The following is a 13,962-nucleotide window of genomic DNA, read 5'->3' as shown; positions in this document are numbered from 1 at the left end:
CGCAGCTGGGCCGCCTGGCAGCCCGAGCCCTGGGCGCGCGTGTGGCTCCCTGGGTCACGGTCGGGTCACTGGGCTGCAGACCTGCCCCGTGCACGCGCCTGGCTGCGCCCCAGGCTTACATCAGCGGGTGGACTGTGGACGGGGCAGCCTCTCCGAGGGTTGCGGCTCATTGTGAGCCATCTCCCAGGATTCCTTCCCGACCCCACCCGGAGGTGAAGGTGGAGGCCGTCGGACCATCCAGGCCAAGAGGGCAGCCGGGGAGGCGCTGGGGGAAGGCCCCCCCAACCAAGACGGTCTGAGCAGCTCCAGGGATGAGGACCAGCACTATCTGATCTTTCCACCACACACTGAGACGTTATAATGAGAGTAAAAAACAATCCGCGGGCCCTCCCTAGTGGCCCAGCGGTTAAGAATCCGCCTGCCAGTGCAGGGGACACGGGTTTGAGCCCTGGTCCGGGAAGATCCCACCTGCCTCGGAGTATCTAAGCCCGTGCGCCACAACTACTGAGCCCGTGTGCCACAACTACTGAAGCCAGTGTGCCTAGAGCCCGTGCTCTGCAACAAGAGAGGCCACCGCAATGAGAAGCCCGCGCACCGCAACGAAGGGCAGCCCCCGCTCGCCGCAACCAGAGAAAGCCCGCGCGCAGCAACGGAGACCCAACGACAAAGACCCAACGCACCCAAAAATAAAATACTAAATAAAATAAATAAATTTATTTTAAAGAATAAAAATAATAAATAAATAAAAAACAACCTGTGTTATAAAATCATGTGTGTAACACTTCCCCAACGCAGGCATGTTCTAGCCCTTGCGACACCCCTGAGGAGGACGTGCTGTCATCATGCCCCTTCCGCACACACGGAAGTGGAGGCCTGGGACACCTGCCCCCTTTCGCAGAGCTAGTGCACGGGCAGCCGGGACTCACAGCCAGCACAGCCCCCAGCAGACAGCTCTCGGCATCACGGTGACCCCAGATCCTGCCCGGACAGAGCGCCTGGTGGGCCCAGAGAACATGGGGCTTGAGTCCCAGCACTGTCCTGCTCTTGCTGTGACCTCGGGCAAGTGACATCCCCGTAGGTCTCACTTCCTCACCTGCAAAGGGAGGGGTCAGGATAAATGCTGATGAACCAACAGCAAGGACAGAGCTCAAAGAAGACGCTGGGTCCCCATCTGGGTGCCACGCGCGTGAGCTTCATGCCAGATCTACGCGCTTTACGGTGTGTAAGTTACGAGCTTTTAAAATGAGTAACTCCGAAAAAAGCAGCGCAGGCTCTGGAGCCTGGCTTGAATCTTTGCTGTTCCGTTGAGCAGCGGCCTTGGGGAGGCACCATCCCTGCCAGGCTGGGCCCCCACCTCTGGGGGGAGGGGTGAGCCCAGTCCTGGACAACAGGGTCCCGCAGGGCGGGCCGGGAGTAAAGCACTGAGCAGGGGGCCTGGCCTGGAGAACGGTCCAGTGACTGGCTGTCATCAATGAGGGAAGATTTATACCACGAGCCATGAGACGCTTATTCCACACGTGTTCACTCGGCAATCTGCGGGCGGACGCTGGGCTGGGCGGGGCGGGGCTGGGCTGGGCGGGGCTGGCCGGCTGGACGGAGCAGATGCTGTCAACTTGGCCTCCCGCCAGGGGCCGACAGGCCGGCCCCTTCCTCCGTCAGGACGTGACTTCCCCAGGTTGCACAGTTCGTGAGGGCCTCGACCAGGACCCTGGGCCGGCTCCTCCAGGTGTGCCAGCCCTCAATCCTCCTGGACTCTGTGTCAATAACCATGTGCCAGGAAGGATGATAATGTCTCCTTACTTGGAGATGGGGTCTTTACAGGGATCAACGAGGTTAAAATGAGGTCATTAAGGTGGCGCCCTAATCCAACATAACAGGTGCCCTTTGAAAAAGGGGAAATTTGGACACAGAGACAGACACGCGTCAGAGAAGACGGCCGTCTGCAGTCCCGGGGGCGAGACCGGGGAGGCTCCTCCCGTCACGGCCGCAGCGGGACCAGCCCTGCGACACCGGGATGGGCTCCGGCCTCCAGACGGGGGACGGGAGGTTGCGGTGCTGAGGCCGCGCAGCGTGTGGGGCTTTGTTACAGCAGCCCCAGCACACTGACACATGTCTTCACTGAGGTATAAGTCACACGTCACAGAATTCACTCATCTAATTCTGTTCACAGATCTGTGCACCTCTCACCCTGATCGAAATTTACAGCATTTTCTTCACCCCAAAAGGAAACCCTGCACCCATTAAGCGGTCATTCCTCATCCTCTCCACAGCCCCCCACGTCCGGACACTCCTCATCTGCTTTCTGTCTCTATGGATTTGCCCATTCCAGACACTTCGCACATGTGGAATCATGTGCTGTGTGGCCTTCTGTGACTGGCTTCTTTCACTTAGTATAACGTGTTCAGTGTTCATCCACGTTGTAGCATCTGTCAGTGCTTCCTTTCTTTTTAAGGCTGAATGATTTTCCGTTATATGGATGGAATACATTTTACTTATCAACTCATCTCTGATGTGTAGTCTAATTCTGTTTTGGAAAGAACACCTGAAACAAGGCAAAATGCTCACATTTGTTAAGTCCAAGGGGTGAGAACATGGATATTTGTTATGGATGTCTGAAAGGTTTCATAATTTTTTAGTGCTAATCAATATATTTTAAAAATATAGGGCTTCCCCTGTCACATAAAGACACAAACTGTATGATCCTACTCACATGCAGTTCCTAGAGGAGCCCAACCCAGAGAGACGGAAAGCAGAATGGTGGGTGCCAGGGGCTGCGGAGGAGTGGTGATGGGGGAGTTGTTTAATGGGTGCAGAGTTCCACTTTCAGAGGATGAAAAAGTTCTGGAGGTGGATGGGGCTGATGGTTGCACGATGATGTGGACATGTTTATTAAGGCCACTGGACTGTGCACTTAAAAATGGCTAAGATGGTAACTTTTATATTGTGTATATTTCACCACAATAAAAAACAATGGGAAAAGATATATATATAGGATTTCCCTGGTGGTGCAGTGGATAAGAACCCGCCTGCCAATTCAGGGGACACAGGGTCGACCCCCGGTCTGGGAAGATCCCACATGCCTCGGAGCAACCAAGCCCGTGCGCCACAACTACTGAGCCTGCACTCTAGAGCCCACGAGCCACAACTACTGCGGCCCACGTGCCTAGAGCCCATGCTCCGCAACAAGAGAAGTCACCGCAATGAGAAGCCCGCGCACCGCAACGAAGAGTAGCCCCCGCTCGCCGCAACCAGAGAAACCCCGCGTGCAGCAACGAAGACCCAAGGTAGCCAAAAATAAACAAAATTTAAAAATTTTTTAATTTTTTTGAAAATTAAAGAAAATAAAAACTATTAAAAAAAAAATATATATATATATATATATATATAAGTAAACTGGGGACTTCCCTGGTGGCTCAGTGGGTAAAACTCCACGCTCTCGCAATGAGAAGCCCGCGCACCGCAACGAAGAGTAGCCCCCGCTCGCCGCAACCAGAGAAACCCCGCGTGCAGCAACGAAGACCCAAGGTAGCCAAAAATAAACAAAATTTAAAAATTTTTTAATTTTTTTGAAAATTAAAGAAAATAAAAACTATTAAAAAAAAAATATATATATATATATAAGTAAACTGGCGACTTCCCTGGTGGCTCAGTGGGTAAAACTCCCCGCTCTCAATGCAGGGGGCCCGGGTTCGGTCCCTGGTCAGGGAACTAGATCCCACATGCATGCCGCAACTAAGAGTTCACCTGCCACAACTAAGGAGCCCGCCTGCCACAACTAAGACGCAGTGCAACCAATTAAATAAATAAATAAAATATACATACATATATAGAAAGAGGCAGAGAGTGAGTCTCTGGGCATTGAAGGGATATAATGGTTGCTGACATACTAAAGAACACATGGGTCTAACGCTAAGGAAAAAGAAAAAGGATTCCTGAACGTCTCTCCCAGGTTCCTGCTTTCCTCCTGACCCCAGTGTCACAGAGGCAGGGATGCTACTTAACAGCCCCGCCTGCCGGGTCTCTGGCTGCCTTCCCGGCAGGCCCAGACCAGGGGCAGCCCTCAGAGGAAGTGTGGATACTTTCTGAGCGCGGTGGGCTCGGACCCTGTGGGAAGGGGCCCACCAGGCTCCCGTGGCCCTGCCACTGCAGCCTCCCCCTTCGCCACTGGAGGCCGTTCCAGCCGGGCCCTGGTGACCCGCCTCACCCACCGACGGGGAGTTCACCCTCTTGCAAGGGGGTCACTCCACCGCCAAGCACCACTGGGCGCACCCCAGGGAAAAGGGCTCGGAGGTCACACGGGTTTGGGGACCACGTGCAACTTACGGCGTCCCCAGCGTTTGCTGAGCACCGAGCGTGTGCCCGGCCCTGGCTCCGGCTTCGGCCCCCTCCTCCCAGCAGCTCTGAGGGCCACAGTGACCCCCTTTGCAAGACGGCGCTCGGTGGGGCAAAGACGGCGGAGGTCCCACAGGGGGCGGGGGCACCCAGGGCTTCCATTTACCGCACACCATACCTCATGGCGCCAGCAGCCGACGGAAGGCCCTGGGACACCCCCTAACTCGTCTGGGGTCCCCGCTCCCCTAACCCTGGGCAAGGCAGCCCTGGGCCTGGACCAGCCCCGTCTGTCAGGCTTGCTCGTTTGCAGCAGCTTTTTCGGGGTGTTCGCAGCCAGGCGTCGGAGCAGAGCGGCCGGTTGCCCTGAGCCCGTTTGGATTCCATCCTGCTTGCGTTTCACAGTAGGGAAACCTACATTTTTCACCCAAGGTGATGCCTTACCTGGCAAGAACTGTGCCTCGAGGGTGGAATTTTAGGCACGGAGGCTGAACTGCATCCCTAGGCCTAGGGGAGAGGCTGGGCTGGAGGTGGTGGGGAGGGGAGTGGTCCTGCACCGTGCCCCCCACCCGCCAGATGGGATGAGCCCAGAAACGATGCCGGGGGTCCCATCCTCCGGGGAGAAGGTACAACAGTGCTGCTCAGGAGCGAGCTTCAGAGGGACCCAGCTGCGGGTGGGCCCAGGGCAGCCATGCCTCCCCTCCTACACCACTTGGCATTCTTTCCCGAAAACCTTGCAAAATAAGACTGTGGCCGCCCTCTGTGGCCGGCGCGTCGCGGCATCGCTGAAATGCCGGGAGGGTGGTGCCCTGGTGGCCCGGGGCCCAGGCCGCTGCCCCCCCACCTCCGGGGCCCCGACAGCGCGGCCAGGCGCCCACCCACAGCCTCATCAGCCTGGCCTTTCTCAGGATCGCGGGACAAAGGGCCTGGGCGGTCCTGGGACTCCAGGGGATTCTGGGAAAGCATCCCAGCCTACCAGACCCCTCATCCACCCCTCACTGCAGGGGAAACTGAGGCCTGGAGGGGACAGGAGCTTCCTCAGTGAAAGAGACCCTTGCTCTCGGCCTTCTCCCTGGGGTAGGACGCACCAGCCCCGGGGGCCACGACAGGGGTCCCAGCCCCACGGAAGCCCAGCTGCCGGGGCAGAGGCCAGTGCAGATGGGGCCTCGGTGGGAGGCACCCCGTGGAGGTGACGGGCGAGGGGCCAGGAGCCACGGGCCGGGCTTCGGCCCGCTTGCTGGAAGGATCTCTAAGGATCCTCTCATTCCAGTTGGGAGCCTGGAGGCCGGAGGGGTCAGGAAGCCCCATACAAGACAGTAGCAGGAGGAGGTGAGGTCAGACCCAAGGCCACGTCCCCTGGCCTCGTGGGTGGGGTCGGGCCTTGATCAGCAGAGGAGGGTGCCTCTGAGTGCACTCCTTTGTCTGCTGGCCGCAGCCCGGCCGGCCCCCTGTCCTTGCGTGTTCTTGCTTCCCGGCCAGAACGGGGAGAACGCCGCACAAACCAGGCCATGAGAACTCGGAACATGGCGGGGCAGGGCTGCAGGCCGGGGCTCGTGAGGGCAAGCCCCTCCCTCCTTCGTCCCCCCCCTTGGGGACACGGATGCCCTGGCCACATGAGGCCCACATCAAGGCGCTGGGGGGCGGCAGAGAACAGCCTGGCATCAGGGGGCTGCAGGGGGCTGCTGGGGGAACCGGGGAAATTCCCTCCCGTCTCCAAGCCTCAGTTTCCTCGAGCGTGAAGTGGCCAGAGGGCAGCTGTGTGAGGCCTGTTCATGCCCACACCCGTCCCGGGGCCTGCGTCTCAAGAACGGTCACAGGCTGGCTCCCCATCACCTTCCACTCACAGCACACCCAGAAGCACTCCTGGTGGGCCCCCGGGCTCCACACCCCCCCCCCACTCCCCGCTTCCCCTCCTGCCTCACGTCTCTCCCCTCCGGCCTCCCTTTGGGGTCTCAAAATACCTGCGCTTTCCTGCCTCAGGGCCTTGGCACTTGCCTCCGCCGGGCCCAAACTAGTCTCTGCTGGCTGCCCTCTTTGAGCCACCTTCCCATCTGCCCCCACACCTGCCCCTCTGTCCTCGGCCCCCCGAGCTGCCCACTCATTCCCTGCCCAGCTCTTGAGGCTCTGAGAACGGGACACACGATCCAGCCTGGGCTCCCCTAGGAGGCCAGAAACCCCATGACATCCTGCTACACATCACTGTGTCCTCATCCCCAGCCTGGTATCCGGCGTACTGGATGTGTTCAGTTACGACCAGCAAATTCTAGAGTCCATTCTGGGTCTGTGGAAGAACTAGACCGTCCCAGGGTATGGCCCCCGGGCAGATCTGGAGGGGGCTCTGTCCAGGGAGGGGCCCAGCAGTGGAAAGGCCACTGCCCCCGAGTGGAAGGACGGAGGTCCCAGGGGCCTTGCACCAGCCAGACAGGTTCCACCCGCCCTGCAGAACGGCCGCCCGACTCCTGTGGCCAGCTCACCTGGGGAAAGAACTCAGTCCCCCAGGGCCCCCCCCCAACCCCGCCGCCCTCTCTGCAGGAGCCCCAGCCCAACACCACCCACCAGGTGCCTCCTACCAGGGCTGGGGGCCAGCAATGAGCAAGAAGGGGCTGATTCCGATTCCGTGGAATTTACAGGTCAGGAGTATCGGATTACACCTCGTGGCTTGGGCGGGTGGGGGGGGCACCAGGGCGAGCTCCTTTGGCTCTGGGGTCCCCTAGCCTGAGACAGGCTCTGAGGGCAGGTGGCTTGGGTGGAGGGGATCCGGAAAACGGTACGTGAGTGGAAGGGAAGGAGCCCCGGTGGGCTGCGCTGGTGGGCAGGCAGCGCCTGCAGGAGCCCCAGTCACCAGCCCACCGGCCATCAGGACACTGACCCGCCAACTCCCACCAGGCCTTGGCTGCTGGCCGCCCCACGCTGGGGCTGATGGGTGAGTTCTGCACTTCCCCAGGGGAGGGGTGTCACAGAGAAAGCGCTCGGGGGAGGCCTGGCTGGCCTACGAGGTGGCAATCGCGAAGCTCTCCCACGAAGGCTTTAAGGGGCGGCCAGTCCTTCCCCGCGAAAGCCAGCCTCTGGCCACTGCATCTCCTCCATCCACGGAGGCAGCCAGCCCCAGGCTCCCTGAGGCCCATGGGCTCTGACCTTGAGATTCGGGGGTTCAGTCATCAAGGGGCACCCGCCGTCCACATTCCCAGAGCCGGAAGCGCAAACAAGCTCTGAGCCCAGGCCCTGCCACCACCTCCTAAGTAAAGAGAGCAGCAGCCCCGACCAGGACGAGGGGATGGGGTACAGGAAGCTGCAGACGCTTGGCAGGGTCTCCAGGCACCTGGGACCCGGGAATCAGGGGGCAGCAGGGGAAGCAGGGAGTCCAGGAGGGAGAAGACCCCCTTAGACGACTTCCTGGGACCTCTACCTTGTGGGGGGGAGAAGGCAGACACATTACAGTTCATTAAATCACTGAACTCCACTCTGGTGAATTAAGCCAAAACAAAACAAGCAGGGGATGTACTTGGCTCACAGAAGCAAAGAGTAAGTGGCAAGAACCTGTCTGGCCAGAGATTGAGGAAACAACTCACGGGCAGCCTCAGGGAGGAACGCTCCCCCCTCGGCTGCCATCCTTACGTCCTTCTGTTCGAAACTCACCTTTCCGTAATAGTAAAGAGTTTCCACACGCCAATAAGACAAACAAGATTGCAACAGAAAAGTGAGCACGAATATGACCAGACAGCCCACAGAACAGGAAATACAACTGAGTCTTAAACTTTTTTTTTTTTTTGCGATACGTGGGCCTCTCACCGCTGTGGCCTCTCCCGTTGCGGAGCACAGGCTCCGGACGCGCAGGCTCAGCGGCCATGGCTCACGGGCCCAGCCGCTCCGCGGCACGTGGGATCCTCCCGGACCGGGGCACGAACCCGCGTCCCCTGCATCGGCAGGCGGACTCTCAACCGCTGCGCCACCAGGGAAGCCCCAAGTCTTAAACTTTTGAAAAGATGTTTAGTCTTATTCAAAATAGAAGTGCGAATTGAAAGTACAGTCCAATTCCCTTTCTCACCTACGGGTTGGCAGTGATGACACTGTGCTGGTGTTGGTGTGAGGCGCAGCCCTCACACGTTGCTGGTGGGAGTGCATTTTTTTTTTTTTTTGGCCGCGCCAGGTGGCATGTGGAATCTTAGCTCCCCGACCAGGGATCAAACACGTGCCCCCTGCAGTGGAAGCACCAAATCCTAACCACTGGACCGCCAGGGAAGTTCCATTTTTTTCATGCACGCGCCTTTTGACCTAAAAACTCCCTCCTAGGAATTTATCCTGCAGGGACATTTGCATGTGTACTAAGGACACTAGTACAAGGATTTTTATTTCAGGCAACGACGCTCGGCCTCCTAGCTCAGGCTCACTCCCCTGCGGGGCCGCTGCGGTGATGCCCCCGAGACACACGGCGTAAATCTAATCACCAGAAAACACCAGACAGACCCAAAGACAGACTTTATACGAAGCACCTGTCTATAGTCACGGAAAACGAAAAAAGGCTGAGGACCGTTTCCAGGATTAAAGGAAGTGAAATAGATGTGACCCGGGTTTGGGTGGGAGATGGGAGTGGGGGGAAGGGCTTTAAAGGCCGTTATTGAGGGCTTCCCTGGGGGCGCAGTGGTTGGGAGTCCGCCTGCCGATGCGGGGGACGCGGGTTCGTGCCCCGGTCCGGGAGGATCCCACGTGCCGCGGAGCGGCTGGGCCCGTGAGCCATGGCCGCTGCGCCTGCGCGTCCGGAGCCTGTGCTCCGCAGCGGGAGAGGCCACAGCGGTGAGAGGCCCGCGTACCGCAAAAAAAAAAAAAAAAAAAAAAAGGCCGTTATTGGGCCGGTGACAAAGTTTGAATACGGACTGTATACCGGGCCTATTTGCGCTAACTTGGTGAATTCCATCACTGCGCTGTGGGGAAGGGAACGCCCTTGATCTCCGGACCCTAGGGGATCGCCCTGAAGTCATCAGGGTGAAGGACGTGCGGTCTGCAGTTTACCAGCGAGTGGCTCACAAAAACACCTCGGTAAACGTGCACACGTGATACGTCACTGCGTGTAATCATCACGCACGACGCATATAACGTAAAGCACAACGTGCAGCATCGTATAACTCCACATCATCACAAAGTGTGAGTGAGAAAACAAACGTGATCAAACGCTGACCACGGTGACCCAAGGTGAAGGGTGTCACGGAAGTTCTTTTTTTACTCTTAATAACTTTCTGTAGGTTTGGAATTATTTCACAACAGAAACTTAAAATAATTCATGTAGGGACTTCCCTGGCGGTCCAGTGGTTAAGACTCCGCGCTTCCACTGCAGGGGCACGGGTTCCAGCCCTGGTTGGGGAATTAAGGTCGCACATGCCGCGTAAAATAATAATAATAATAATAATAATACATGTACATGACAGAGATCTCAGCCGTTCCCAAGGCAGGGAAGCGGGTCTCCCGGCCCTGGTACCTGGTCCCTTAGTCCTCAGGAAGGCGCCCTGTTCACCTGCTCAACGCCTGGCTCGCAAGAAATCACGTACCCTCTTTCCCTGAACACACACAGTTGTGTATCCTGGCCTTTTCGTGTAACACTGTATCATGAGCATTTTCCTGTGTAACAAAAATTCCCTCCAAAACATCACTTTGAATGGCTCCCCAGCAGCCTGCCCACGATTTCCTTTTGTTGGAATTTGTGTATTTTTCACCTGCGTAAGCAATGCTTTATCTGTTCATCTCTGCCGCGCGCGCCTCTGAGCAGGCTCTTCGGGGAGATTCTAAGGTGGGAGCACTGGGGGGACACTGCTGGCGTTTAAAGGCATTTGGCAGGTCCTGCCTGGTGGCAGGCCTCTCAGCATTCCAGAAAGGTTATACCATCGCCACACCCGCCACGCCCGCCACGCCCGCCACGCCACGCGGGCCACCTGCCCCAGGCTCCCTGGCCGCGGACTCCCTGGAAACCATTAAGACGGGAGCCAGTCCGCACGTCCCAACTGGGCCTCGCTGTTTCCCTTGAGTGCAGGGGTTCTTTCCCTCCGTGCGCCGTCTGTGTCCTTGGTCTGCTTTCCGCCATTGGTCACGGTGTTCTTCTCATCACCGTCCGTCGGTCATGAGGGCTGGCGTGAGGGCAGGCCCGGGAAAGGCAGGAACAGCACAAGGAGGCCGGGGCACCGCTGCCCTCGGGGTCCAGCTCTGGCTCCGCTGCCCGCTCGGCACCCCGGGCCTCCTCCTCCGTGAGCACCCGGGGAGCCACTGCGAAGAGGGCCTGCAACCGGGCCCCCTGAGGGAGCGCCCCCTTGGCGAGACCGTCACCGGTACAGGAGGGGAATCAGCCATTTGTCCCGCGTGTTGGCAGTCGTTCCCTCCCCAGCGCGAAGGCTTTCGGAGAGGCTGAGCAGGCGGTCCGCCAGGAAGCGGTGAGGAACCCGGGAGTCTAGTGTTCATGGAGCCACGTCACGGAAGGAATGTCTACCGCCGGGAACGTTCTCAGAGCCATAAAGAGAGGCCTGGTTGGCCCCGAACCAAAACCCAAATTAGTCCCAAGGAAGATTTCGCAACTTCCTCTGAGAGCAGCCTCCCAGCCGTCAGTCGGGGGTCCTGCCTGAGGGCTCCCCGAGCCCCTCCCTGCCCACCCGCATGTCTCCCCCTCCTCTGGGGGACGCGGCAGGGGCTTTACCCCCAAAGAGAGCCCCCACCCAGGGTCTGGCAGGTGGGCCTCACCTGGGAGCCAGGTGAGGCCCCAGGCGGGAGACCGCGGCCTCTGGGCTCAGCCCGCGCCCTTCCCGTGACTCAGGAGGGGAGGCCTAGTGCCCGCGTTCCCGAGGAGTCCCCCGGTCCGCCTGAAGGGCGTCCAGCTTGGGGTGGGTTGCGGCGGCCACACTGGCCCTGACTGCCCGGCCTCTGGAGAGCTAGCGGCTGGAGCTGCATCTCGGCCCCGGGTCACCGACCCTCCCGGGTGGCCCTCCTGATGGCAGCTGCACCGTCATGGGGAAAAGCGTTTCTTAGGGGTCCCCATGCCAAGCCCCCCAGCCCTGGAGACGGGGCCAAAAGAACGCCATCAGCCTCGGACCCCAGCCCAAGAAAGCCACACGCCTCAGGCCTCCTGGGCCACGGCGCCCAGGGCTCTGGCCCCGCTCGGCCCCAGAGGACAGGACTGACCACCTCCCAGCTGGTCTGGGAGGGACCCGGCCCTGTTAGGACGCAGGCTCCAAGTAAGTTAAAAACGAGTTAAAAGGTCATGTGTAGAATTAACCTGTTATCTAGTGATTCTGCTTACAGGTATAAATATACCCCAAAGAAATGAGAGCAGGGACTCGAAGAGATGCTTGTACTCCCATGTTCACAGCAGCATCGGTCAGCCGAAGACAGAAACCACCCTAGTGTCACTGACAAATGGATGGATGACAAAATATGGTCCATCCACACAATGGAATATTACTCAGCCTTAAAAAGGAAGGAAACTGACACCTGCTAGAACATGGATGAAACCTGAGGACGTTAGTGAAATAAGCAAGACATGGAAGGACAAACACAGTATATGATTCCACTCATAGGAGGTCCCTAGAGTCCCAGTCCAGAGACAGGAAGTAGAAGGGTGGGTCACAGGGGCTGGGGGAGGGGTGGGAGTGAGGGCTTAACGGGGGCAGAGTTTCAGCTTGGGAAGATGAGAAAGTTCTGGAGATGATGGTGGTGATGGCTGCACGACAACATGAATGTACTTAAAGCCACCGAACTCAACACTTACAACCGTTAAAGTGGCAAATTTTACATTATGTATATTTTACCAATAGAAAACGTCATCATGTGCCCCAAAGGAGCTCCACCCTCGTCCTCCCTCCCCGCAGCTAAGCTTCCGTGCTAAGGGCTGGGGCTTGGGGGCTGCTGAGATCTTTTCCAGCCACTCTTTGTTGGACAGAGTCCTGCTGTGGACAAAAAGCATGGGATCCCTACATTCAGGATACAGAGTCTGTCACCTGTAACACAGTGGCTTAAACAGACAGCATCCAGCTCTCCTGCACGTGGGCCGGAGGGAGGCTGTGCGGGGCTGGCGTGGAGACTGCTCGGCAGCCTCTGGGCCCCGGCTCCTCTCGGGCCACCCCTAGGGCGTCTGTCCTGCCACGAGGCTCATGGCTCACCACCACGTCTCTGTCCTTAGCGGCAGGGAGCAAAGGAGGGAGAAGCGGTGCCTTCTTCCTTCCAGACACCGGCACCGGCCTCTATACCAGAAGGAGAATGCAGCTGGTATGCCGTCTGCCCCCTGCATCCTGGGAGGATGTCAGCTGCATGCCATCTCGCCGTGGCAGCCGGGGGAGGGGGGGTGTGCTACTCAGTGTCCCCTCCAGAGACGCTGCCACAAGACGTGCCGTCACCCGACGGCCTCCAGCTGCACCGCTGGCCTGGCCGAGGCCCCTGCCGGCCCTCCCACAGACTCCTCTGCGGGCTGGAGCCTCCCCCTGCTTGTTCAGGCCCCCTTCCCACTTACTGCAGGGGGGTCCCCCAACGCTCCTTGCATTTCTAGCTCGTCTTGTTGCCGGCTCCCGAGAGGACACAAAGTGACATCTTTGCTCAAGGCTGCATCCCCGGCAGTAGGAGAGAGCCTAGCATACAGCAGGCGCTCGGCAAAACAGAAGCAAGGGTCAGGGGTCATAGAAGAAATAAAAGCAGGCGCTCCGCAAAATCTCCCAAGTGAACCAGGAAGATACAGTGGATGCTGCAGAAATGTGCGCTGACCTGGGCAGGCTGCCAAGCAGCTGGGAACCAGGCATCCGCCGGCGCACCCGAGAGTGGGATCCCCACCACATCGGCGGGGGCCCTTTGCCGATGAAAACAGGAGGGGAAGGTGAGGACCTGATTGGCTATGGCTGCAGGGGCCCCCTTCCTGCCACCTGCAGGGCGGGGTCTTCCGGAGCCCACAGAGGGCATGGAGGGAAACAGCTCCTCCTGGCCATGCAGGCCACCCTGGCACGGGCACGGTCCCGGGAGCCAGGAGCAACGAGGAGGCTGCCAGGTCCCCGCCTGGGAGCCGACCCGGCGGGACGTGGTCCATTGACAGCGACCTTTTTCCTACAGCTGCTCCATCCGTGGAGATATCTGCAAGGCCGACCATGTTCCCTACGCCCCCTGCTGCTGGCCAGCAGGGGAGGAGAGGACCACAGAGCCCGCTGCGGGAGCTCGCACGGCGTGCTTCTCTGGACTCCTGTCTGCAAGCTCGTGACAAGCCTGGTCTGGAGGTGAAGTGCTCCAACACGGGCAGCGGGACAGACACGGGGGAGCTCGGGCTGAGAAGGCAGGAAGGAGGCACCAGCAGGGCAGACCTGGGGCAAAGCCACCGGGGATTCTAGATCACTCCCGAATCACCTGGACGACCAGATGACTCCCTTGGGGAGCAACAATGACCTTGCATGCTGACCCCGGCCCGGGCTGGGCGGTGCTGGCGAGCAGGTGCGTTGAGCGCTGCTGTCAGGCCAGGGAGGGGCGACCAGGCTGGGCTCTGAGGCTCCAGGGAGGAGGAAAGTGAGAGGTGGACCCCAAGGCGGGTCAGAGAAGTGGACGGGAGGGTGGGCGGTCCTGGACGGGGTGCTTGGAGTTTGCTCTTGCGGAACAGGGCGAGGAGGATGGCCACCTGGCTTTCCATGA

This window comes from Physeter macrocephalus, unplaced genomic scaffold (genome assembly GCF_002837175.3).
Source record: "Physeter macrocephalus isolate SW-GA unplaced genomic scaffold, ASM283717v5 random_467, whole genome shotgun sequence".
Taxonomy (NCBI): Eukaryota; Metazoa; Chordata; class Mammalia; order Artiodactyla; family Physeteridae; genus Physeter; species Physeter macrocephalus.
The sequence above is the reverse complement of the archived record's forward strand: the minus strand, read 5'-3'. Positions refer to the sequence as shown.